At 43.3% G+C, this 22,620-nt stretch overlaps 16 non-coding genes across 16 annotated transcripts; all 16 read left to right on the top strand.

Annotated features, from left to right (window-relative positions):
• The first annotated feature begins 5,464 nt into the window (after positions 1 to 5,464).
• Positions 5,465 to 5,587, top strand: TRNAL-CAA (transfer RNA leucine (anticodon CAA)). Its single transcript has 2 exons — positions 5,465 to 5,502; positions 5,542 to 5,587. It is a non-coding gene; the product is annotated as a tRNA-Leu (tRNA).
• Positions 5,588 to 5,843: 256 nt separating this feature from the next.
• TRNAL-CAA (transfer RNA leucine (anticodon CAA)) lies at positions 5,844 to 5,966 on the top strand. The gene is made up of 2 exons: positions 5,844 to 5,881; positions 5,921 to 5,966. It is a non-coding gene; the product is annotated as a tRNA-Leu (tRNA).
• A 1,004-nt stretch (positions 5,967 to 6,970) lies between these two features.
• On the top strand, positions 6,971 to 7,092 carry TRNAL-CAA (transfer RNA leucine (anticodon CAA)). Its single transcript has 2 exons — positions 6,971 to 7,008; positions 7,047 to 7,092. It is a non-coding gene; the product is annotated as a tRNA-Leu (tRNA).
• A 1,382-nt stretch (positions 7,093 to 8,474) lies between these two features.
• Positions 8,475 to 8,596, top strand: TRNAL-CAA (transfer RNA leucine (anticodon CAA)). Its single transcript has 2 exons — positions 8,475 to 8,512; positions 8,551 to 8,596. It is a non-coding gene; the product is annotated as a tRNA-Leu (tRNA).
• Positions 8,597 to 11,096: 2,500 nt separating this feature from the next.
• TRNAL-CAA (transfer RNA leucine (anticodon CAA)) lies at positions 11,097 to 11,217 on the top strand. The gene is made up of 2 exons: positions 11,097 to 11,134; positions 11,172 to 11,217. It is a non-coding gene; the product is annotated as a tRNA-Leu (tRNA).
• A 1,570-nt stretch (positions 11,218 to 12,787) lies between these two features.
• TRNAL-CAA (transfer RNA leucine (anticodon CAA)) lies at positions 12,788 to 12,910 on the top strand. Its single transcript has 2 exons — positions 12,788 to 12,825; positions 12,865 to 12,910. It is a non-coding gene; the product is annotated as a tRNA-Leu (tRNA).
• Positions 12,911 to 13,352: 442 nt separating this feature from the next.
• TRNAL-CAA (transfer RNA leucine (anticodon CAA)) lies at positions 13,353 to 13,474 on the top strand. The gene is made up of 2 exons: positions 13,353 to 13,390; positions 13,429 to 13,474. It is a non-coding gene; the product is annotated as a tRNA-Leu (tRNA).
• A 256-nt stretch (positions 13,475 to 13,730) lies between these two features.
• On the top strand, positions 13,731 to 13,853 carry TRNAL-CAA (transfer RNA leucine (anticodon CAA)). Its single transcript has 2 exons — positions 13,731 to 13,768; positions 13,808 to 13,853. It is a non-coding gene; the product is annotated as a tRNA-Leu (tRNA).
• An 823-nt stretch (positions 13,854 to 14,676) lies between these two features.
• Positions 14,677 to 14,798, top strand: TRNAL-CAA (transfer RNA leucine (anticodon CAA)). The gene is made up of 2 exons: positions 14,677 to 14,714; positions 14,753 to 14,798. It is a non-coding gene; the product is annotated as a tRNA-Leu (tRNA).
• An 812-nt stretch (positions 14,799 to 15,610) lies between these two features.
• TRNAL-CAA (transfer RNA leucine (anticodon CAA)) lies at positions 15,611 to 15,732 on the top strand. Its single transcript has 2 exons — positions 15,611 to 15,648; positions 15,687 to 15,732. It is a non-coding gene; the product is annotated as a tRNA-Leu (tRNA).
• An 812-nt stretch (positions 15,733 to 16,544) lies between these two features.
• TRNAL-CAA (transfer RNA leucine (anticodon CAA)) lies at positions 16,545 to 16,666 on the top strand. The gene is made up of 2 exons: positions 16,545 to 16,582; positions 16,621 to 16,666. It is a non-coding gene; the product is annotated as a tRNA-Leu (tRNA).
• A 256-nt stretch (positions 16,667 to 16,922) lies between these two features.
• Positions 16,923 to 17,045, top strand: TRNAL-CAA (transfer RNA leucine (anticodon CAA)). Its single transcript has 2 exons — positions 16,923 to 16,960; positions 17,000 to 17,045. It is a non-coding gene; the product is annotated as a tRNA-Leu (tRNA).
• Positions 17,046 to 17,679: 634 nt separating this feature from the next.
• On the top strand, positions 17,680 to 17,801 carry TRNAL-CAA (transfer RNA leucine (anticodon CAA)). Its single transcript has 2 exons — positions 17,680 to 17,717; positions 17,756 to 17,801. It is a non-coding gene; the product is annotated as a tRNA-Leu (tRNA).
• An 812-nt stretch (positions 17,802 to 18,613) lies between these two features.
• On the top strand, positions 18,614 to 18,735 carry TRNAL-CAA (transfer RNA leucine (anticodon CAA)). Its single transcript has 2 exons — positions 18,614 to 18,651; positions 18,690 to 18,735. It is a non-coding gene; the product is annotated as a tRNA-Leu (tRNA).
• Positions 18,736 to 19,180: 445 nt separating this feature from the next.
• Positions 19,181 to 19,302, top strand: TRNAL-CAA (transfer RNA leucine (anticodon CAA)). Its single transcript has 2 exons — positions 19,181 to 19,218; positions 19,257 to 19,302. It is a non-coding gene; the product is annotated as a tRNA-Leu (tRNA).
• Positions 19,303 to 22,070: 2,768 nt separating this feature from the next.
• TRNAL-CAA (transfer RNA leucine (anticodon CAA)) lies at positions 22,071 to 22,192 on the top strand. Its single transcript has 2 exons — positions 22,071 to 22,108; positions 22,147 to 22,192. It is a non-coding gene; the product is annotated as a tRNA-Leu (tRNA).
• The last annotated feature ends 428 nt before the right edge of the window (positions 22,193 to 22,620 follow it).

The following is a 22,620-nucleotide window of genomic DNA, read 5'->3' as shown; positions in this document are numbered from 1 at the left end:
ATGGCATCGACGCCTCTCATGATATCAGCGGGGTACTCCGAAGTCTCGTTATTAAGATACCGATCTAATTGATTGGCACTAAAGCCTAACAGCCTCCCGAGCCCTCTTCCGGGTGTTGTTTTGGGAAACAAAATTGAGACCGTATCGTTTAATTTTGAAACCGTTACGGTTCCGTCTACATTCTGCGTAAATTTTAGACCTTTCCTATGCGCCGGGGACATGGCTTCGCTCATAGCACTTAAAACATCGCTAATATGATAATAAACCCCGGGAGGAATCTCGCACGCGTAATTGTCAACTCGTTTGCCTTGAGACCCGGGTACATACGGTTGGTCAGCATAGTCGGGATCTTCTGGAAATCTATCAACATCGTATTCGCTAGTCCAAAAATTATTATTAGCTGTCAATGTCATTGATCTTAATCGGGGATTTACCAAAGCTACTCCCGAGTGACTATGTTGAAAAAATTCTCCCTCTTCGGGAATGTTAAATAACTTGGCCATTGGACCAGCTACCGATACACGAACACCTGGTTCTATTTCGAGACGAACATAGTATCTATTTTCCGTTTCCGTTTTGAGAATGTACATTTTAAAATACTGGCGAGGCATATATTCTTGAACACCCAATAACTGATTTATAATTTTTAAATGTAAAGAGAAGGGAATTACGGCCCCGGTCGCCGTCAAATCGCAGGTATATTCGCCCGCGGGTATTTTGATTTTTGTGAAACTAGTCTTAGTAAATAGATACATTAGCGAGTCATGAACGCGATAATTGACAAATGTGTCATTAGTTGTTTTGAAATGCGTAAAATTACGCTCTAAAGGTTTAGTGGATAGAAACGTCCCACCAACGTATTCAGCTTCTAAATTTAATATATCACGCAATTCTTTCGGGAAGAGCATTTCAATTTTTGCCGGACAATGGACTCTAAAATAATGCTCCGCTCCTTGTTTAATAACGCTAAATTCGGCCTGTTGCAATCTTAGAGGGTCAAAATTGCGCGCAGTTATTTGTAGGTTTTCGGCAATATCTTCATAAATCTTGTAATCATCTGTCGATCTAAACTCGCCTGACATTTTAAAAAAGAAATAAAGCCACGGTTCTTCCCAAGGGGTATAGCGCTTTATGGTTCTATTGACTCGATATTCTAGATATGCATTGTTTTCGTTTATGGTATATTCTTGTACCGTCATCCTCAAAGGACCAGATTGATTGCGTCCTGTGTAGTATTTATTGGGGTCAAGATCGAGCAATTTAGCTAGTTGGGGAGAAAATTTAATTTCCACCCATTCCGGTGTTTTAAAATTATACATGATAGCATCACCCCGATTATCTATAGTGTGATATGTTACTTCAATTTTTTTAAATACTAATTTTTCTAAAGTACGCGTTACGGCTCTATAAAGCCCTTCGGCGTTTTTCTCTGGCGTTTTACTGGCTCTAAAAGTTTGCGGTAAGAACAATATCTTATAGTTATCATAATCTTCGGGGTTAATTTGCTTAGGCTTTTCAGAGATAATTGGCTCGGGTTTTTTCTTTGGCGGATCAACCGGCTGCGGAAACAAGGGTTTTTCATCAACCGATGGTGGGGAGGGGGTCGGTAATACGGGTAGCTCAAAAGTAGAGGATGTTGTAGAGTCTGGAGATTTTGAGAGATCAGGCTTGGATAGGTCGGGTTTCGATAGGTCGGGGTTCGGTAAGTCGGGGTTCGGTGAGTCGGGTTTCGGTAAGTCGGGGTTCGGTGAGTCGGGTTTCGGTAAGTCAGGTTTTGAGGGGTCTGGAAATATATATATTTCCTCAACCTCCGTTGGCGAGGGGGTCGGCGTCAGTGGTTCGAAGGTAGAGGGTTTCGGGGTCTCTTGTTTTGATAGATCAGGTTTATATGGGTCCGGAGCTGGAATTTTGGGGGGGTCCGGAAGTTTCAGGGGATCTGGCTCCGGCTTTGACTTCGGTAATTCAGCCTTTGGTTTTGGTAGTTCGGACTTCGTTGGCTCCGGCTTTGACTTCGGTAGTTCAGCCTTTGGTTTTGGTAGTTCGGACTTCGTTGGCTCCGGCTTTGACTTCGGTAATTCAGCCTTTGGTTTTGGTAGTTCGGACTTCGTTGGCTCCGGCTTTGACTTCGGTAATTCAACCTTTGGTGGCTCTGTAGTCAGAATCTTTAAGGGATCTGAAGTAGACGGGGTTGGTCTAGTTGTTGTTGTTGTAGTAGATGTTGGTTTAGTTGTTGTGGTAGATGCTGAATTAATCGTTGTAGTAGCGGCTGAATTAGTTGAGCTCGGAGGTATTAGTTTATCCGAACTTGGAGGTATCGGTTTATTTGAACTTGGAGGTATCGGTTTAGTCGAATTTGGAGGTAACTGTTTACCTGAAGCTGGCGTTTTAGAGGGGTCAGGCCCTGAATATGTTGGATAATAAGGCTTTGGAGAGGTTTGTTTCGGAAGCGTTATTTTGGGTGGTGGTGGTGGGGGAGGGGTTATTTTGGATGGCTGTGGTTGTACAAATACTACGGATTCAGTCGTAGCAATAGGTATCGGAAGAAAAGGCGTAGTTCGCGGTAAAATAGGTATAGATGGCGGTACAGGTTTATATTCCGGCTGGGGCTTTTTTCTAATTGGCGGAACCTCATGGCTTGTTTTACGTTTAATGGCGGCTTTGGGAATGTACTTGTAATCAAATTTTTTTTTAAAACTATCTCCAACATTATCAATTTCGATTTCCACGTAATTATTAGTGTAATTTAAACTTATATTTTTAGCATGCTTTGATACAGGATATTTGGATATATATGGAACATCTTCGTAATTATTCTCTTTAAATTCAAATAGCGTGGCCAAGGGAGAATCAGCTGGTATTTTGAACCGTATGTTTTCCTCTCCTAAAACTTGCAGGTAAACGGGAAAGTTTGTATCTAACTGTTTTCCCAGGGCCCCGTCTTTATATTTATTCACTAATTTAAAAGATAATTTGCCTTTTAAATACGGATGACTGTCTACATCATCATTTAACAGCTCGACAAAATTTTGGGGCAGTTCGTACTCTTTGGTCTTGGTATAACGATTGACAGGTATCTCTATTTTTTGATATTCAACAGGCTCTCGAACAGCTGCATAGTTGTCACGGTTCGGGTCACTTACAACCTGAATTTCAAACTTGTTAAACTCTTCGCTTATATTCACCCAATGATTTGGAAATATGATTTCTGCCAGCCCAACTTCATAATCGCTAGTCAAGTTAAGAGGTTGATGCAAATAATTTTTAAAACTTGATTGGGTATTGTTTGGATATATATCTAGACACGTATTAGACGCTAAAGTTAAAAAAAAGTCGTCATTCATGACTAACGCCTGTTTATCAACTAACCCCAACTTCTTAAACAAACCTTATTTTATACATAAAAAAGATCGTACATAGCTCGGTAGACTGGCCGGGATTTGAACTCGCCACCTTTTTGGGTATTACATTAGTAGACCCTGCCTTTAACCACTGAGCTATGGACGATCTTAAAATACACGCCGTTTATCTTCATCAAAAAAAACTTAAATTCTTAAACTTTTAAAAGTCGTTACCCTTGAAAAATCTACGTAGCTAGGTAATTGACCTTACCCGATTCCGATAAAAAAGACAACGCCCTGGTTAGATTAAGGCGGTTTCAACCTGTTTTCAAGCGGTTATTATATAAGACACGCGGCTTTAATAGTACGTTTCAGGGTGTGGTCGACAGGGTGTGGTCCTTAAAAAAAATAAATTTTTTTATCTAGAGAAATTGTTTAATATTAAATCGGCTCTCGGTCATTTAGTATATAAGCTCCGTGTTTCGTGAAGAAAGTTATCAGTTGCTCAGCTATGCTCTTAAAAGTCCAACTAAAGATGTCTTGCTTTAACTCGTGCCGCTTTTGTTGGGTGAGTAAAGACCAAACTCAATTTTCCAACGGAAAAGGGACCAATTTCGATTATGCCAACTGTCTCTTCTCGGGCATTGCCTGAAAAGGGACCAATTTCGATTCACGGGCTAGATTTACGTAGCTTTTCAGTACAATCCCGACTTTGCCACATTTGATTGCACCGAAAAGCTGCGTAAATTTGTGTGAAGTCGCATTTTTTTTCGCGTCCCACCACTCAACGTTGGCCATAGTTCGCGACCAAATGCAAGAGATTTACGTCAGAAATCCAGAAAATTTGGTCCCGGATGATGTTGAGGAGGTTCATGAATCGCCCTTCATTGCAGTGTGATATGCGTCCATACAACGGACTATTGCAATGAAGGAAAATCGAGTTTAAGTTAAGTCCTGCTACTTCTTCCGTGGCAAGACTTAATTTGACGTGTTTTCCATTGGTCTCTTGAAAGTTGCGTAAAATTTGTGTGAAGTCGCCTCAGCCATCAGAATGCATGAGCAAAGCCTTTTGGTTGTGGTTCGATTTCATTCGCAAGGTCGGGCTGACATTGCAATGAAGGAGAAGTTCTGGCTCAAACAACCAGACCAGAACAAGACGACCAGGCCCCACAGTGGCTCGGATGTAACTTCCTTCGGGAGGTAAAGGGTCAAGGAAGAATTTTATAGGACATGGCCCGTACAACCCGACAAGCCCTGCCACCGCATAAGGTTCTGCGTACCCTGCACCAACTGGAGCACGTTCTCTTCAGTGAGGCCTTGACTTTGATGTCCTTCTCAAACTTAACAGCTGTTCGCTCGATCAACGTGGATAGGATTCGGAGCCGAAATGCCCAAGATCTTCATGAATCAATGGAGGCATGTACCACCAGAGTGCCTGAAAAAAGCTAGTGGCCGACGCCCCGCTAGAGTGAATGCCACGTTGATGTCGTGAAATTGTTAATAAAACGCGGCGCTAATTACGATTTAAAGACCGGCTTTCAGTTAAGATTTCGACTAAAATATCAAGTTTTGAAAATCAAAATGTCACTTTGAGCAAGATGCTTTTTACGCCAGAGATAAAAACAATTACCTTCAAAATTTCGATTTAAAGACTGGTTTTCATTAGCGGTAAAAGTAGCGGTAAATATTTCTGGTTTTAATTTAATTTTTGTTTATATTTATATTCTTGTTATTCTCTATTTATATTCTTGTTATTCTCTATTTTATTGTATATATTATTTGGTATTTGTTATTAAAAAATCTTTATTTATATATTTGTCTTTGTTTCTCAGACATGGGTTTATGGCGGGAAATTCAAACAAGAATCTTACAAAATAACTAGACTGGTTTATTAAAAGAACTACAGCCTCCGAGGGTTAAGCCGAGCTTGTTTTGGAGAAAAAATGGGTAAAACCCCTCTAAAGAGTCATAGCATGCTGGAAGGTAGGGTTGATCAGGTAGGAGTTTAGCTTAATCTTTGGGTGGAAGTTTGGTGGATGATGTTCTGGCCGCCATCTTGGGGTGGCGGCCATCTTGGATCCATGCGTATTTGTATAGCTATCACTACTCAAATTACGTACAACCACGTCGGGATGGCCGAGCGGTCTAAGGCGCCAGACTCAAGGAACTTAAGTTTCCTTCGTTCACGAGGTGAATCTGTGTATTCTGGTCCTCGTATGAGGGCGTGGGTTCGAATCCCACTTCTGACACGATATGTTTTATGAAATTACCTGGAAGAGATGTAATTTATAAAACGTCTAGACTACGTACAACCACGTCAGGATGGCCAAGCGGTCTAAGGCGCCTGACCCAAGGGTCTTACTTTCCTTCGTTCGCGAGGTGAATATGTGTATTCTGGTCCTCGTATGTGTGCGTGGGTTCGAATCCCATTTCTGACACGATATGTTTTATGAAATTTACTGGAATAGATGTAATTTTTAAACGGTCCAAATGGCGTACAACCAAGTCGGGATGGCCGAGCGGTCTAAGGCGCCAGACTCAAGGGACTTAAGTTTCCTTCGTTCACGAGTTGAATCTGTGTATTCTGGTCCTCGTATGAGGGCGTGGGTTCGAATCCCACTTCTGACACGATATGTTTTTAGAAATTAGCTGTTAGAGATGTAATTCATAAAACGTCCAAATTGCATAAAACCACGTCAGGGTGGCCGATCGGTCTAAGGCGCCCAACTCAAGGGACTTAGTTTTCTTCGTTCATGATGTGAATCTGTCTATTCTGGTCCTCGTATGAGGGCGTGGGTTCGAATCCCACTTCTGACACGATATGTTTTTAGAAATTAGCTGTTAGAGATGTAATTCATAAAACGTCCAAATTGCATAAAACCACGTCAGGATGGCCGATCGGTCTAAGGCGCCCAACTCAAGGGACTTAGTTTTCTTCGTTCATGATGTGAATCTGTGTATTCTGGTCCTCGTATGAGGGCGTGGGTTCGAATCCCACTTCTGACACGATATGTTTTATGAAATTAACTGGAAGAGATGTAATTTATGAAACCTCCAAATTGCATAAAACCATGACCGAGCGGTCTAAGGCGCCAGACTCAAGGGACTTGGTTTCCTTCGTTCACGAGGTGAATCTTTGTATTCTGGTCATTGTATGAGGGCGAGGGTTCGAATCCCACTTCTGACACGATGTGTTTTATGAAATTAACTGTTAGAGATATAATTTATAAAACGTCCAAATTGCAAAAAATCACGTCAGGATGGCCGAGCGGTCTAAGGCGCCAGACTCAAGGGTCTTAGTATCCTTCGTTCACGAGGTGAATCTTTGTATTCTGGTCCTCGTATGAGGGCGAGGGTTCGAATCCCACTTCTGACACGATATGTTTTATGAAATTAACTGTTAGAGATGTAATTTATAAAACGTCCAAATTGCAAAAAACCACGTCAGGATGGCCGAGCGGTCTAAGGCGCCAGACTCAAGGGACTTAGTTTCCTTCGTTCACGAGGTGAATCTGTGTATTCTGGTCCTCGTAGTAGGGCGTGGGTTCGAATCCCACTACTGACACGATATGTTTTTTGAAATTACCTGGAAGAGATGTAATTTATAAAACGTCTAGATTACGTACAACCACGTCAGGATGGCCGAGCGGTCTAAGGCGCCAGACTCAAGGGACTTAGTTTCCTTCGTTCACGAGGTGAATCTGTGTATTCTGGTCCTCGTATGAGGGCGTGGGTTCGAATCCCACTTCTGACACGGTATGTTTTATGAAATTAAATGGAAGAGATGTAATTTATAAAACGTCTAGATCACGTACAACCAGGTCAGGATGGCCAAGCGGTCTAAGGCGCCTGACCCAAGGGTCTTACTTTCCTTCGTTCGCAAGGTGAATCTGTGTATTCTGGTCCTCGTATGAGGGCGTAAGTTCGAATGGCAGTTCTGACACGATGTGTTTTAAGAAATTAACTGTTAGAGATATAATTCATAAAACGTCCAAATTGCATAAAACCGCGTCAGGATGGCCGAGCGATCTAAGGCGCCAAACTCAAGGGACTTAGTTTCATTCGTTCATGATGTGAATCTGTGTATTCTGGTCCTCTTATGAGGGCGTGGTTTCGAATCCCACTTCTGACACGATATGTTTTCAGAAATTAGCTGTTAGAGATGTAATTCATAAAACGTCCAAATTGCATAAAACCACGTCAGGGTGGCCGATCGGTCTAAGGCGCCCAACTCAAGGGACTTAGTTTTCTTCGTTCATGATGTGAATCTGTCTATTCTGGTCCTCGTATGAGGGCGTGGGTTCGAATCCCACTTCTGACACGATATGTTTTTAGAAATTAGCTGTTAGAGATGTAATTCATAAAACGTCCAAATTGCATAAAACCACGTCAGGATGGCCGATCGGTCTAAGGCGCCCAACTCAAGGGACTTAGTTTTCTTCGTTCATGATGTGAATCTGTGTATTCTGGTCCTCGTATGAGGGCGTGGGTTCGAATCCCACTTCTGACACGATATGTTTTATGAAATTAACTGGAAGAGATGTAATTTATGAAACCTCCAAATTGCATAAAACCATGACCGAGCGGTCTAAGGCGCCAGACTCAAGGGACTTGGTTTCCTTCGTTCACGAGGTGAATCTTTGTATTCTGGTCATTGTATGAGGGCGAGGGTTCGAATCCCACTTCTGACACGATGTGTTTTATGAAATTAACTGTTAGAGATATAATTTATAAAACGTCCAAATTGCAAAAAATCACGTCAGGATGGCCGAGCGGTCTAAGGCGCCAGACTCAAGGGTCTTAGTATCCTTCGTTCACGAGGTGAATCTTTGTATTCTGGTCCTCGTATGAGGGCGAGGGTTCGAATCCCACTTCTGACACGATATGTTTTATGAAATTAACTGTTAGAGATGTAATTTATAAAACGTCCAAATTGCAAAAAACCACGTCAGGATGGCCGAGCGGTCTAAGGCGCCAGACTCAAGGGACTTAGTTTCCTTCGTTCACGAGGTGAATCTGTGTATTCTGGTCCTCGTAGTAGGGCGTGGGTTCGAATCCCACTACTGACACGATATGTTTTTTGAAATTACCTGGAAGAGATGTAATTTATAAAACGTCTAGATTACGTACAACCACGTCAGGATGGCCGAGCGGTCTAAGGCGCCAGACTCAAGGGACTTAGTTTCCTTCGTTCACGAGGTGAATCTGTGTATTCTGGTCCTCGTATGAGGGCGTGGGTTCGAATCCCACTTCTGACACGGTATGTTTTATGAAATTAAATGGAAGAGATGTAATTTATAAAACGTCTAGATCACGTACAACCAGGTCAGGATGGCCAAGCGGTCTAAGGCGCCTGACCCAAGGGTCTTACTTTCCTTCGTTCGCAAGGTGAATCTGTGTATTCTGGTCCTCGTATGAGGGCGTAAGTTCGAATGGCAGTTCTGACACGATGTGTTTTAAGAAATTAACTGTTAGAGATATAATTCATAAAACGTCCAAATTGCATAAAACCGCGTCAGGATGGCCGAGCGATCTAAGGCGCCAAACTCAAGGGACTTAGTTTCATTCGTTCATGATGTGAATCTGTGTATTCTGGTCCTCTTATGAGGGCGTGGTTTCGAATCCCACTTCTGACACGATATGTTTTCAGAAATTAGCTGTTAGAGATGTAATTCATAAAACGTCCAAATTGCATAAAACCACGTCAGGATGGCCGATCGGTCTAAGGCGCCCAACTCAAGGGACTTAGTTTTCTTCGTTCATGATGTGAATCTGTGTATTCTGGTCCTCGTATGAGGGCGTGGGTGCGAATCCCACTTCTGACACGATATGTTTTATGAAATTAACTGGAAGAGATGTAATTTATGAAACCTCCAAATTGCATAAAACCATGACCGAGCGGTCTAAGGCGCCAGACTGAAGGGACTTGGTTTCCTTCGTTCACGAGGTGAATCTTTGTATTCTGGTCCTCGTATGAGGGCGAGGGTTCGAATCCCATTTCTGACACGATGTGTTTTATGAAATTAACTGTTAGAGATATAATTTATAAAACGTCCAAATTGCAAAAAATCACGTCAGGATGGCCGAGCGGTCTAAGGCGCCAGACTCAAGGGACTTGGTTTCCTTCGTTCACGAGTTGAATCTGTGTATTCTGGTCCTCGTATGAGGGCGTAAGTTCGAATCCCAGTTCTGACACGATATGTTTTAAGAAATTAACTGTTAGAAATGTAATTCATAAAACGTCCAAATTGCATAAAACCACGTCAGGATGGCCGAGCGATCTAAGGCGCCAAACTCAAGGGACTTAGTTTCCTTCGTTCATGATGTGAATCTGTGTATTCTGGTCCTCGTATGAGGGCGTGGGTTCGAATCCCACTTCTGACACGATATGTTTTCAGAAATTAGCTGTTAGAGATAAAATTCATAAAACGTCCAAATTGCATAAAACCACGTCAGGATGGCCGATCGGTCTAAGGCGCCCAACTCAAGGAACTTAGTTTTCTTCGTTCATGATGTGAATCTGTGTATTCTGGTCCTCGTATGAGGGCGTGGGTGCGAATCCCACTTCTGACACGATATGTTTTATGAAATTAACTGGAAGAGATGTAATTTATGAAACCTCCAAATTGCATAAAACCATGACCGAGCGGTCTAAGGCGCCAGACTCAAGGGACTTGGTTTCCTTCGTTCACGAGGTGAATCTTTGTATTCTGGTCCTCGTATGAGGGCGAGGGTTCGAATCCCACTTCTGACACGATATGTTTTATGAAATTAACTGTTAGAGATGTAATTTATAAAACGTCCAAATTGCAAAAACCCACGTCAGGATGGCCGAGCGGTCTAACGCGCCAGACTCAAGGGACTTAGTTTCCTTCGTTCACGAGGTGAATCTGTGTATTCTGGTCCTCGTATGAGGGCGTGGGTTCGAATCCCACTTCTGACACGGTATGTTTTATGAAATTAAATGGAAGAGATGTAATTTATAAAACGTCTAGATTACGTACAACCACGTCAGGATGGCCAAGCGGTCTAAGGCGCCTGACCCAAGGGTCTTACTTTCCTTCGTTCGCGAGGTGAATCTGTGTATTCTGGTCCTCGTATGAGGGCGTAAGTTCGAATCCCAGTTCTGACACGATATGTTTTAAGAAATTAACTGTTAGAGATGTAATTCATAAAACGTCCAAATTGCATAAAACCACGTCAGTATGGCCGAGCGATCTAAGGCGCCAAACTCAAGGTACTTAGTTTTCTTCGTTCATGATGTGAATCTGTGTATTCTGGTCCTCGTATGAGGGCGTGGGTTCGAATCCCACTTCTGACACGATATGTTTTCAGAAATTAGCTGTTAGAGATGTAATTCATAAAATGTCCAAATTGCATAAAACCACGTCAGGATGGCCGATCGGTCTAAGGCGCCCAACTCAAGGGACTTAGTTTTCTTCGTTCATGATGTGAATCTGTGTATTCTGGTCCTCGTATGAGGGCGTGGGTGCGAATCCCACTTCTGACACGATATGTTTTATGAAATTAACTGGAAGAGATGTAATTTATGAAACCTCCAAATTGCATAAAACCATGACCGAGCGGTCTAAGGCGCCAGACTCAAGGGACTTGGTTTCCTACGTTCACGAGGTGAATCTGTGTATTCTGGTCCTCGTATGAGGGCGAGGGTTCGAATCCCACTTCTGACACGATGTGTTTTATGAAATTAACTGTTAGAGATATAATTTATAAAACGTCCAAATTGCAAAAAATCACGTCAGGATGGCCGAGCGGTCTAAGGCGCCAGACTCAAGGGATTGGTTTCCTTCGTTCACGAGGTGAATCTGTGTATTCTGGTCCTCGTATGAGGGCGTGGGTTCGAATCCCACTTCTGACACGGTATGTTTTATGAAATTAAATGGAAGAGATGTAATTTATAAAACGTCTAGATTACGTACAACCACGTCAGGATGGCCAAGCGGTCTAAGGCGCCTGACCCAAGGGTCTTACTTTCCTTCGTTCGCGAGGTGAATCTGTGTATTCTGGTCCTCGTATGAGGGCGTAAGTTCGAATCCCAGTTCTGACACGATATGTTTTAAGAAATTAACTGTTAGAGATGTAATTCATAAAACGTCCAAATTGCATAAAACCACGTCAGGATGGCCGAGCGATCTAAGGCGCCAAACTCAAGGTACTTAGTTTTCTTCGTTCATGATGTGAATCTGTGTATTCTGGTCCTCGTATGAGGGCGTGGGTTCGAATCCCACTTCTGACACGATATGTTTTCAGAAATTAGCTGTTAGAGATGTAATTCATAAAACGTCCAAATTGCATAAAACCACGTCAGGATGGCCGATCGGTCTAAGGCGCCCAACTCAAGGGACTTAGTTTTCTTCGTTCATGATGTGAATCTGTGTATTCTGGTCCTCGTATGAGGGCGTGGGTGCGAATCCCACTTCTGACACGATATGTTTTATGAAATTAACTGGAAGAGATGTAATTTATGAAACCTCCAAATTGCATAAAACCATGACCGAGCGGTCTAAGGCGCCAGACTCAAGGGACTTGGTTTCCTACGTTCACGAGGTGAATCTGTGTATTCTGGTCCTCGTATGAGGGCGAGGGTTCGAATCCCACTTCTGACACGATGTGTTTTATGAAATTAACTGTTAGAGATATAATTTATAAAACGTCCAAATTGCAAAAAATCACGTCAGGATGGCCGAGCGGTCTAAGGCGCCAGACTCAAGGGATTGGTTTCCTTCGTTCACAAGGTGAATCTGTGTATTCTGGTCCTCGTATGAGGGCGTGGGTTCGAATCCCAATTCTGACACGATATGTTTTATGAAATTTACTGGAATAGATGTAATTTATAAAACGTCCAAATTGCATAAAACTATGTCAGGATTACCGACCGGTCTAAGGCGCCAAACTCAAGGGACTTAGTTTCCTTCGTTCACGAGGTGAATCTGTGTATTCTGGCCCTCGTATGAGGGCGTGGGTTCGAATCCCACTTCTGACATGATATGTTTTATGAAATTAACTATTAGAGATGTAATTTATAAAACGTCCAAATTGCATAAAACCACGTCAGGATGGCCGAGCGGTCTAAGGCGGCAGACTCAAGGGACTTGGTTTCCTTCGTTCACGAGGTGAATCTGTGTAATCTGGTCCTCGTATGAGGGCGAGGGTTCGAATCCCACTTCTGACACGATGTGTTTTATGAAATTAACTGTTAGAGATGTAATTTATAAAACGTCCAAATTGCAAAAAATCACGTCAGGATGGCCGAGCGGTCTAAGGCGCAAGACACAAGGTACTTAGTTTCCTTCGTTCACGAAGTGAATCTGTGTATTCTGGTCCTCGTAGTAGGGCGTGGGTTTGAATCCCACTTCTGACACGATATGTTTTATGAAATTAAATGGAAGAGATGTAATTTATAAAACGTCCAAATTGCATAAAACCACGTCAGGATGGCCGAGCGGTCTAAGGCGCCAGACTCAAGGGACTTAAGTTTCCTTCGTTCATGATGTGAATCTGTGTATTCTGGTCCTCGTATGAGGGCGTGGGATCGAATCCCACTTCTGACACGATATGTTTTATGAAATTAGCTGTTAGAGATGTAATTTATAAAACGTCCAAATTGCAAAAAACCACGTCAGGATGGCCGAGTGGTCTAAGGCGCAAGACTCAAGGTACTTAGTTTCCTTCGTTCACGAGGTGAATCTGTGTATTCTGGTCCTCGTAGTAGGGCGTGGGTTCGAATCCCACTTCTGACACGATATGTTTTATGAAATTAAATGGAAGAGATGTAATTTATAAAACGTCCAAATTGCATAACACTATGTCAGGATTACCGACCGGTCTAAGGCGCCAAACTCAAGGGACTTAGTTTCCTTCGTTCACGAGGTGAATCTGTGTATTCTGGTCCTCTTATGAGGGCGTGGGTTCGAATCCCACTTCGACATGATGTTTTAAGAAATTAACTGTTAGAGATGTAAGTTATAAAACGTCCAAATTGCATAAAACCACGTCAGGATGGCCGAGCGGTCTAAGGCGCCAGACTCAAGGGGCTTGGTTTCCTTCGTTCACGAGGTGAATCTGTGTATTCTGGTCCTCGTATGAGGGCGTGGGTTCGAATCCCACTTCTGACACGTTATGTTTTATGAAATTACCTGGAAGAGATGTAATTTATAAAACGTCTAGACTACGTACAACCACGTCAGGATGGCCAAGCGGTCTAAGGCGCCTGACCCAAGGGTCTTACTTTCCTTCGTTCGCGAGGTGAATATGTGTATTCTGGTCCTCGTATGTGTGCGTGGGTTCGAATCCCATTTCTGACACGATATGTTTTATGAAATTTACTGGAATAGATGTAATTTTTAAACGGTCCAAATGGCGTACAACCAAGTCGGGATGGCCGAGCGGTCTAAGGCGCCAGACTCAAGGGACTTAAGTTTCCTTCGTTCACGAGTTGAATCTGTGTATTCTGGTCCTCGTATGAGGGCGTGGGTTCGAATCCCACTTCTGACACGATATGTTTTTAGAAATTAGCTGTTAGAGATGTAATTCATAAAACGTCCAAATTGCATAAAACCACGTCAGGATGGCCGATCGGTCTAAGGCGCCCAACTCAAGGGACTTAGTTTTCTTCGTTCATGATGTGAATCTGTGTATTCTGGTCCTCGTATGAGGGCGTGGGTTCGAATCCCACTTCTGACACGATATGTTTTTAGAAATTAGCTGTTAGAGATGTAATTCATAAAACGTCCAAATTGCATAAAACCACGTCAGGATGGCCGATCGGTCTAAGGCGCCCAACTCAAGGGACTTAGTTTTCTTCGTTCATGATGTGAATCTGTGTATTCTGGTCCTCGTATGAGGGCGTGGGTTCGAATCCCACTTCTGACACGATATGTTTTATGAAATTAACTGGAAGAGATGTAATTTATGAAACCTCCAAATTGCATAAAACCACGTCAGGATGGCCGAGCGGTCTAAGGTGCCAGACTCAAGGGTCTTAGTATCCTTCGTTCACGAGGTGAATCTTTGTATTCTGGTCCTCGTATGAGGGCGAGGGTTCGAATCCCACTTCTGACACGATATGTTTTATGAAATTAACTGTTAGAGATGTAATTTATAAAACGTCCAAATTGCAAAAAACCACGTCAGGATGGCCGAGCGGTCTAAGGCGCCAGACTCAAGGGACTTAGTTTCCTTCGTTCACGAGGTGAATCTGTGTATTCTGGTCCTCGTAGTAGGGCGTGGGTTCGAATCCCACTACTGACACGATATGTTTTATGAAATTACCTGGAAGAGATGTAATTTATAAAACGTCTAGATTACGTACAACCACGTCAGGATGGCCGAGCGGTCTAAGGCGCCAGACTCAAGGGACTTAGTTTCCTTCGTTCACGAGGTGAATCTGTGTATTCTGGTCCTCGTATGAGGGCGTGGGTTCGAATCCCACTTCTGACACGGTATGTTTTATGAAATTAAATGGAAGAGATGTAATTTATAAAACGTCTAGATTACGTACAACCAGGTCAGGATGGCCAAGCGGTCTAAGGCGCCTGACCCAAGGGTCTTACTTTCCTTCGTTCGCGAGGTGAATCTGTGTATTCTAGTCCTCGTATGAGGGCGTAAGTTCGAATCCCAGTTCTGACACGATATGTTTTAAGAAATTAACTGTTAGAGATGTAATTCATAAAACGTCCAAATTGCATAAAACCACGTCAGGATGGCCGAGCGATCTAAGGCGCCAAACTCAAGGGACTTAGTTTCCTTCGTTCATGATGTGAATCTGTGTATTCTGGTCCTCTTATGAGGGCGTGGGTTCGAATCCCACTTCTGACACGATATGTTTTCAGAAATTAGCTGTTAGAGATGTAATTCATAAAACGTCCAAATTGCATAAAACCTCGTCAGGATGGCCGATCGGTCTAAGGCGCCCAACTCAAGGGACTTAGTTTTCTTCGTTCATGATGTGAATCTGTGTATTCTGGTCCTCGTATGAGGGCGAGGGTGCGAATCTCACTTCTGACACGATATGTTTTATGAAATTAACTGGAAGAGATGTAATTTATGAAACCTCCAAATTGCATAAAACCATGACCGAGCGGTCTAAGGCGCCAGACTCAAGGGACTTAGTTTCCTTCGTTCACGAGGTGAATCTGTGTATTCTGGTCCTCTTATGAGGGCGTGGGTTCGAATCCCACTTCGACATGATGTTTTAAGAAATTAACTGTTAGAGATGTAAGTTATAAAACGTCCAAATTGCATAAAACCACGTCAGGATGGCCGAGCGGTCTAAGGCGCCAGACTCAAGGGGCTTGGTTTCCTTCGTTCACGAGGTGAATCTGTGTATTCTGGTCCTCGTATGAGGGCGTGGGTTCGAATCCCACTTCTGACACGGTATGTTTTATGAAATTAAATGGAAGAGATGTAATTTATAAAACGTCTAGATTACGTACAACCAGGTCAGGATGGCCAAGCGGTCTAAGGCGCCTGACCCAAGGGTCTTACTTTCCTTCGTTCGCGAGGTGAATCTGTGTATTCTAGTCCTCGTATGAGGGCGTAAGTTCGAATCCCAGTTCTGACACGATATGTTTTAAGAAATTAACTGTTAGAGATGTAATTCATAAAACGTCCAAATTGCATAAAACCACGTCAGGATGGCCGAGCGATCTAAGGCGCCAAACTCAAGGGACTTAGTTTCCTTCGTTCATGATGTGAATCTGTGTATTCTGGTCCTCTTATGAGGGCGTGGGTTCGAATCCCACTTCTGACACGATATGTTTTCAGAAATTAGCTGTTAGAGATGTAATTCATAAAACGTCCAAATTGCATAAAACCTCGTCAGGATGGCCGATCGGTCTAAGGCGCCCAACTCAAGGGACTTAGTTTTCTTCGTTCATGATGTGAATCTGTGTATTCTGGTCCTCGTATGAGGGCGAGGGTGCGAATCTCACTTCTGACACGATATGTTTTATGAAATTAACTGGAAGAGATGTAATTTATGAAACCTCCAAATTGCATAAAACCATGACCGAGCGGTCTAAGGCGCCAGACTCAAGGGACTTAGTTTCCTTCGTTCACGAGGTGAATCTGTGTATTCTGGTCCTCTTATGAGGGCGTGGGTTCGAATCCCACTTCGACATGATGTTTTAAGAAATTAACTGTTAGAGATGTAAGTTATAAAACGTCCAAATTGCATAAAACCACGTCAGGATGGCCGAGCGGTCTAAGGCGCCAGACTCAAGGGGCTTGGTTTCCTTCGTTCACGAGGTGAATCTGTGTATTCTGGTCCTCGTATGAGGGCGTGGGTTCGAATCCCACTTCTGACACGTTATGTTTTATGAAATTACCTGGAAGAGATGTAATTTATAAAACGTCTAGACTACGTACAACCACGTCAGGATGGCCAAGCGGTCTAAGGCGCCTGACCCAAGGGTCTTACTTTCCTTCGTTCGCGAGGTGAATATGTGTATTCTGGTCCTCGTATGTGTGCGTGGGTTCGAATCCCATTTCTGACACGATATGTTTTATGAAATTTACTGGAATAGATGTAATTTTTAAACGGTCCAAATGGCGTACAACCAAGTCGGGATGGCCGAGCGGTCTAAGGCGCCAGACTCAAGGGACTTAAGTTTCCTTCGTTCACGAGTTGAATCTGTGTATTCTGGTCCTCGTATGAGGGCGTGGGTTCGAATCCCACTTCTGACACGATATGTTTTTAGAAATTAGCTGTTAGAGATGTAATTCATAAAACGTCCAAATTGCATAAAACCACGTCAGGATGGCCGATCGGTCTAAGGCGCCCAACTCAAGGGACTTAGTTTTCTTCGATCATGATGTGAATCTGTGTATTCTGGTCCTCGTATGAGGGCGTGGGTTCGAATCCCACTTCTGACACGATATGTTTTTAGAAATTAGCTGTTAGAGATGTAATTCATAAAACGTCCAAATTGCATAAAACCACGTCAGGATGGCCGATCGGTCTAAGGCGCCCAACTCAAGGGACTTAGTTTTCTTCGTTCATGATGTGAATCTGTGTATTCTGGTCCTCGTATGAGGGCGTGGGTTCGAATCCCACTTCTGACACGATATGTTTTATGAAATTAACTGGAAGAGATGTAATTTATGAAACCTCCAAATTGCATAAAACCACGTCAGGATGGCCGAGCGGTCTAAGGTGCCAGACTCAAGGGTCTTAGTATCCTTCGTTCACGAGGTGAATCTTTGTATTCTGGTCCTCGTATGAGGGCGAGGGTTCGAATCCCACTTCTGACACGATATGTTTTATGAAATTAACTGTTAGAGATGTAATTTATAAAACGTCCAAATTGCAAAAAACCACGTCAGGATGGCCGAGCGGTCTAAGGCGCCAGACTCAAGGGACTTAGTTTCCTTCGTTCACGAGGTGAATCTGTGTATTCTGGTCCTCGTATGAGGGCGTGGGTTCGAATCCCACTTCTGACACGGTATGTTTTATGAAATTAAATGGAAGAGATGTAATTTATAAAACGTCTAGATTACGTACAACCAGGTCAGGATGGCCAAGCGGTCTAAGGCGCCTGACCCAAGGGTCTTACTTTCCTTCGTTCGCGAGGTGAATCTGTGTATTCTAGTCCTCGTATGAGGGCGTAAGTTCGAATCCCAGTTCTGACACGATATGTTTTAAGAAATTAACTGTTAGAGATGTAATTCATAAAACGTCCAAATTGCATAAAACCACGTCAGGATGGCCGAGCGATCTAAGGCGCCAAACTCAAGGGACTTAGTTTCCTTCGTTCATGATGTGAATCTGTGTATTCTGGTCCTCTTATGAGGGCGTGGGTTCGAATCCCACTTCTGACACGATATGTTTTCAGAAATTAGCTGTTAGAGATGTAATTCATAAAACGTCCAAATTGCATAAAACCTCGTCAGGATGGCCGATCGGTCTAAGGCGCCCAACTCAAGGGACTTAGTTTTCTTCGTTCATGATGTGAATCTGTGTATTCTGGTCCTCGTATGAGGGCGTGGGTGCGAATCCCACTTCTGACACGATATGTTTTATGAAATTAACTGGAAGAGATGTAATTTATGAAACCTCCAAATTGCATAAAACCATGACCGAGCGGTCTAAGGCGCCAGACTCAAGAGACTTAGTTTCCTTCGTTCACGAGGTGAATCTGTGTATTCTGGTCCTCTTATGAGGGCGTGGGTTCGAATCCCACTTCGACATGATGTTTTAAGAAATTAACTGTTAGAGATGTAAGTTATAAAACGTCCAAATTGCATAAAACCACGTCAGGATGGCCGAGCGGTCTAAGGCGCCAGACTCAAGGGGCTTGGTTTCCTTCGTTCACGAGGTGAATCTGTGTATTCTGGTCCTCGTATGAGGGCGTGGGTTCGAATCCCACTTCTGACACGATATGTTTTATGAAATTAACTGGAAGAGATGTAATTTATGAAACCTCCAAATTGCATAAAACCACGTCAGGATGGCCGAGCGGTCTAAGGTGCCAGACTCAAGGGTCTTAGTATCCTTCGTTCACGAGGTGAATCTTTGTATTCTGGTCCTCGTATGAGGGCGAGGGTTCGAATCCCACTTCTGACACGATATGTTTTATGAAATTAACTGTTAGAGATGTAATTTATAAAACGTCCAAATTGCAAAAAACCACGTCAGGATGGCCGAGCGGTCTAAGGCGTCAAACTCAAGGGACTTAGTTTCCTTCGTTCACGAGGTGAATCTGTGTATTCTGGTCCTCGTAGTAGGGCGTGGGTTCGAATCCCACTACTGACACGATATGTTTTATGAAATTACCTGGAAGAGATGTAATTTATAAAACGTCTAGATTTCGTACAACCACGTCAGGATGGCCGAGCGGTCTAAGGCGCCAGACTCAAGGGACTTAGTTTCCTTCGTTCACGAGGTGAATCTGTGTATTCTGGTCCTCGTATGAGGGCGTGGGTTCGAATCCCACTTCTGACACGGTATGTTTTATGAAATTAAATGGAAGAGATGTAATTTATAAAACGTCTAGATTACGTACAACCAGGTCAGGATGGCCAAGCGGTCTAAGGCGCCTGACCCAAGGGTCTTACTTTCCTTCGTTCGCGAGGTGAATCTGTGTATTCTAGTCCTCGTATGAGGGCGTAAGTTCAAATCCCAGTTCTGACACGATATGTTTTAAGAAATTAACTGTTAGAGATGTAATTCATAAAACGTCCAAATTGCATAAAACCACGTCAGGATGGCCGAGCGATCTAAGGCGCCAAACTCAAGGGACTTAGTTTCCTTCGTTCATGATGTGAATCTGTGTATTCTGGTCCTCTTATGAGGGCGTGGGTTCGAATCCCACTTCTGACACGATATGTTTTCAGAAATTAGCTGTTAGAGATGTAATTCATAAAACGTCCAAATTGCATAAAACCTCGTCAGGATGGCCGATCGGTCTAAGGCGCCCAACTCAAGGGACTTAGTTTTCTTCGTTCATGATGTGAATCTGTGTATTCTGGTCCTCGTATGAGGGCGTGGGTGCGAATCCCACTTCTGACACGATATGTTTTATGAAATTAACTGGAAGAGATGTAATTTATGAAACCTCCAAATTGCATAAAACCATGACCGAGCGGTCTAAGGCGCCAGACTCAAGGGACTTGGTTTCCTTCGTTCACGAGGTGAATCTTTGTATTCTGGTCCTCGTATGAGGGCGAGGGTTCGAATCCCACTTCTGACACGATGTGTTTTATGAAATTAACTGTTAGAGATATAATTTATAAAACGTCCAAATTGCAAAAAATCACGTCAGGATGGCCGAGCGGTCTAAGGCGCCAGACTCAAGGGACTTGGTTTCCTTCGTTCACGAGTTGAATCTGTGTATTCTGGTCCTCGTATGAGGGCGTAAGTTCGAATCCCAGTTCTGACAGGATATGTTTTAAGAAATTAACTGTTAGAGATGTAATTCATAAAACGTCCAAATTGCATAAAACCACGTCAGGATGGCCGAGCGATCTAAGGCGCCAAACTCAAGGGACTTAGTTTCCTTCGTTCATGATGTGAATCTGTGTATTCTGGTCCTCGTATGAGGGCGTGGGTTCGAATCCCACTTCTGACACGATATGTTTTATGAAATTACCTGGAAGAGATGCAATTTATAAAACGTCTAGATTACGTACAAAAACGTCTAGATTACGTACAACCACGTCAGGATGGCCAAGCGGTCTAAGGCGCCTGACCCAAGGGTCTTACTTTCCTTCGTTCGCGAGGTGAATCTGTGTATTCTGGTCCTCGTATGTGTGCGTGGGTTCGAATCCCATTTCTGACACGATATGTTTTATGAAATTTACTGGAATAGATGTAATTTTTAAAAGGTCCAAATTACGTACAACCACGTCGGGATGGCCGAGCGGTCTAAGGCGCCAGACTCAAGGGACTTAAGTTTCCTTCGTTCACGAGTTGAATCTGTGTATTCTGGTCCTCGTAGGAGGGCGTAAGTTCGAATCCCAGTTCTGACACGATATGTTTTTAGAAATTAGCTGTTAGAGATGTAATTTATAAAACGTCCAAATTGCATAAAACCACGTCAGGATGGCCGAGCGGTCTAAGGCGCCAGACTCAAGGGACTTGGTTTCCTTCGTTCAGGAGGTGAATCTGTGTATTCTGGTCCTCGTATGAGGGCGTGGGTTCGAATCCCACTTCTGAAACGATATGTTTTAAGAAATTAACTGTCAGAGATGTAATTTATAAAACGTCCAAATTGCATAAAACCACGTCAGGATGGCCGAGCGATCTAAGGCGTCAAACTCAAGGGACTTAGTTTCCTTCGTTCATGATGTGAATCTGTGTATTCTGGTCCTCGTATGAGGGCGAGGGTTCGAATCCCACTTCTGACACGATATGTTTTATGAAATTACCTGGAAGAGATGCAATTTATAAAACGTCTAGATTACGTACAAAAACGTCTAGATTACGTACAACCACGTCAGGATGGCCAAGCGGTCTAAGGCGCCTGACCCAAGGGTCTTACTTTCCTTCGTTCGCGAGGTGAATATGTGTATTCTGGTCCTCGTATGTGTGCGTGGGTTCGAATCCCATTTCTGACACGATATGTTTTATGAAATTTACTGGAATAGATGTAATTTTTAAACGGTCCAAATGACGTACAACCAGTCGGGATGGCCGAGCGGTCTAAGGCGCCAGACTCAAGGGACTTAAGTTTCCTTCGTTCACGAGTTGAATCAGTGTATTCTGGTCCTCGTGTGAGGGCGTGGGTTCGAATCCCAGTTCTGACACGATATGTTTAAGAAATTAACTGTTAGAGATGTAATTCATAAAACGTCCAAATTGCATAAAACCACGTCAGGATGGCCGAGCGATCTAAGGCGCCAAACTCAAGGGACTTAGTTTCCTTCGTTCATGATGTGAATCTGTGTATTCTGGTCCTCGTATGAGGGCGTGGGTTCGAATCCCACTTCTGACACGATATGTTTTATGAAATTAACTGGAAGAGATGTAATTTATGAAACCTCCAAATTGCATAAAACCACGTCAGGATGGCCGAGCGGTCTAAGGCGCCAGACTCAAGGGTCTTAGTATCCTTCGTTCACGAGGTGAATCTTTGTATTCTGGTACTCGTATGAGGGCGAGGGTTCGAATCCCACTTCTGACACGATATGTTTTATGAAATTACCTGGAAGAGATGTAATTTATAAAACGTCTAGATTACGTACAAAAACGTCTAGATTACGTACAACCACGTCAGGATGGCCGAGCGGTCTAAGGCGCCAGACTCAAGGGACTTGGTTTCCTTCGTTCATGATGTGAATCTGTGTATTCTGGTCCTCGTATGAGGGCGTGGGTTCGAATCCCACTTCTGACACGATATGTTTTCAGAAATTAGCTGTTAGAGATAAAATTCATAAAACGTCCAAATTGCATAAAACCACGTCAGGATGGCCGATCGGTCTAAGGCGCCCAACTCAAGGAACTTAGTTTTCTTCGTTCATGATGTGAATCTGTGTATCCTGGTCCTCGTATGAGGGCGTGGGTGCGAATCCCACTTCTGACACGATATGTTTTATGAAATTAACTGGAAGAGATGTAATTTATGAAACCTCCAAATTGCATAAAACCATGACCGAGCGGTCTAAGGCGCCAGACTCAAGGGACTTGGTTTCCTACGTTCACGAGGTGAATCTGTGTATTCTGGTCCTCGTATGAGGGCGTGGGTGCGAATCCCACTTCTGACACGATATGTTTTATGAAATTAACTGGAAGAGATGTAATTTATGAAACCTCCAAATTGCA

The sequence above is a fragment of the Phalangium opilio genome, unplaced genomic scaffold (genome assembly GCF_054372755.1).
Source record: "Phalangium opilio isolate 3A_F unplaced genomic scaffold, DU_Popi_V2 ptg000106l_1, whole genome shotgun sequence".
Taxonomy (NCBI): Eukaryota; Metazoa; Arthropoda; class Arachnida; order Opiliones; family Phalangiidae; genus Phalangium; species Phalangium opilio.
The sequence above is the reverse complement of the archived record's forward strand: the minus strand, read 5'-3'. Positions and strand labels throughout refer to the sequence as shown.